Raw genomic sequence first — 2811 nt, 5'->3', positions numbered from 1 at the left:
CAAGGCTAGTCTGGGCCATACAACAAAACAGACAAACAGGGCTGGAGAGATGGCTTAGCGGTTAAGCGCTTGCCTGTGAAGCCTAAGGACCCCAGTTTGAAGCTCAAGTCCCCAGGACCCATGTTAACCAGATGCACAAGGGGGTGCATACATCTGGAGTTTGTTTGCAATGGCTGGAGGCCCTGGCATGCCCATTTTTTCCTCTCTCTATCTTCCTCTTTCTCTCTCTGTCTATAGTTCTCAAATAAATAAGTAAAAATAAAACATATTTTAAAAACCCAGACAAACAAACAATCAGGCAGGTATTGATTCTGTTTTGGAGGCTGAAAGTCTGCGATGTGGGAATCGGCAAGTGGCTCCTTCTCAATACGGCACAAAACCCAGTCTCTCTCTCTGCCTTGTGGATGGCCACCTTCTTGCTATCTCTGTCTCTCACCGTGTCTGCTTGGGCCTGAACATTTCCTTCTCTTCTCGTAAGGATACCAGTCCTAATTTGATTAGGGTCTATCCTTTTCACTAGTTAACTCTTGCGAGACCATGTCTCCAATTGTGACTGCATTCTGAGGTGCTTGGCTTGAGACTCCAGCATGTGAATTTGGGAAGGGAGGGATGTAAATCAGATGCTACCAGTGGCCCGCTGGACCTTGGATGGGTTTTAGTGCTGGCACTTCGTGGCTCACCTCAAGTACCAGGAGGCTGAGTGGATTGTCTCTCAGCCTCGGGGCCCCTTGTCAGTGAGCTGGCGTTGCGTTTCCTCATCATTCCCTAGCTGATCCTGCAGACCCTTCCACAGGTCCAGCTGAACCACTACCAGCTGGCCTTCCTCGTTCATTAGCCGGGCAGTCCCAGCCCCAGCCATGGGTGACACATTTACTGACAGGGAGGGTCCAGTGAGGTTCCAGATGGCTTTGTCCTCAAGCGTTTCACAAGATGTATAGGCAGATACCTGGGCAAAGCAAACAGAGGGGATTGTGGGAAACCTGGTATGCTCTGTGGACTTTGTGTCCCAGCTGTCTCTAGACCAATATTATTCCAGTACCCTTTGCTGTTAGTCTTGGCCTTGAAAGCACACACGTTCCACTGTGGTCAGAGCAGCAGGTAAAATGCTCCACTCAGAATCTGATGAGTAATAAACGGTGCACAACGGACTTTTGTCTTACAGTGCTTTCACCCTCTTTCCTCTAGAGAGGGATCTGGAGATGCTACAAGGCTGAGTTCCAGAACACTGGTATCCATTGAGCAATGACTACCGTATACCCACACCTACATGTCACCGGATGTGGTGGACATTATCATTTCATTGACCTGATAATCAGAGACTCGGAAAGGCAGTGTCTTACTCCAGGCCACACAGTTAGGAAGTGGAAGAAGAATTTGCTCCAAGCACTGAAGCAGGAACCCAAATATTCCCACTGCACTGTTGCCTTCCTTGTGTGATCCGAGGTTTCAACAGCACTGCTCCACCTCGGTCAGGATGGCAGTGCTGTGGGTAGAGCCGCTGTGATGACTGAAGAAGGGACACAGTCTGGACGACTCCCAGCATGATCCTGGCCATGGAAAGTAGACCTTCCTTTTTTTTTTTTTTAATTATTTATTTATTTATTTGAGAGCGACAGACATAGAGAGAAAGACAGATAGAGGGAGAGAGAGAATGGGCGCGCCAGGGCTTCCAGCCTCTGCAAACGAACTCCAGACGCGTGCGCCCCCTTGTGTATCTGGCTAACGTGGGACCTGGGGAACCGAGCCTCGAACCAGGGTCCTTAGGCTTCACAGGCAAGCGCTTAACTGCTAAGCCATCTCTCCAGCCCTAGACCTTCCTTTTCCTTCTCTGGAAATGACACAGAAACAGTAAGTCAGTAGACAGACGCGCCTCATCCCTAACCCTTCCCATGGTTTGCATTCAGGCGAACAATCCACAGGGACAGCTGAAAATATCTGAGGTAAGATGTTAGTTTCATGGCAGGATGTGCAGAACTACCCTAAGTGGGGAACGGTTCAGTGGCAGTGCAGCCTGGGAATTATCAGCAAGCACTGGCCTCCCAAAGGCAGGGATACACTGCAGTGCAAAAGTCACAGGACTTGTCTGTGCATTCTGGCCCTCAGGACTGGGCTGCGTGGGCTGGGAGCAGAGGCTGTGCTGGACCGACTCCTGTCTGGAGAAGCCGTGTAGGCAGCATTGTCATGTGGCTGTCACAAAGAGAAGGTCTGGAGGGCTTTGAAACCTCGAGAGCTATGCCAATTTCCTCCCACCCCAGTGGGTTTCCTTCTCCAGGGGATAATCTTCCCCAGGAAAATTCCACCCATTAAATGACTGGAACTTTCCCCACATATCTTGAAATTTTTACTGAGAATTGTAATGCATTTTAACTAATTAAATTATTCAATTTAATTAATTAAACAGTTAATGTTTTTAAATTTTTTTGTTTATTTTTATGTATTTATTTGATAGTGACAGACAGAGACAGAAAGAGGCAGAGACAGAGAGAGAAAGAATGGATGCGCCAGGGCCTACAGCCACTGCAAATGAACTCCAGACACGTGCGCTCCCTTGTGCATCTGGCTAACGTGGGACCTGGGGAATTGAGCCTCGAACCGGGGTCCTTAGGCTTCACAGGCAAGCACTTAACCGCTAAGCCATCTCTCCAGCCCCAGTTAATGAATTTTAATATTATAATTTAATCTTAATGCCCTCTCATTTCCCTCCTTTTCCCCCTCCCTCCTCTACCCTCATTCCACTGAGCCCCCTCCCCTACTCTTTTCCAGTGGTTCTTCTTTTGTTTTTGATGCTTTGTTCTTTTTGTACTCCTCCAA

Source organism: Jaculus jaculus, chromosome 11, assembly GCF_020740685.1.
Source record: "Jaculus jaculus isolate mJacJac1 chromosome 11, mJacJac1.mat.Y.cur, whole genome shotgun sequence".
NCBI classification, from domain to species: domain Eukaryota; kingdom Metazoa; phylum Chordata; class Mammalia; order Rodentia; family Dipodidae; genus Jaculus; species Jaculus jaculus.
Note: the sequence above shows the minus strand (reverse complement) of the source record.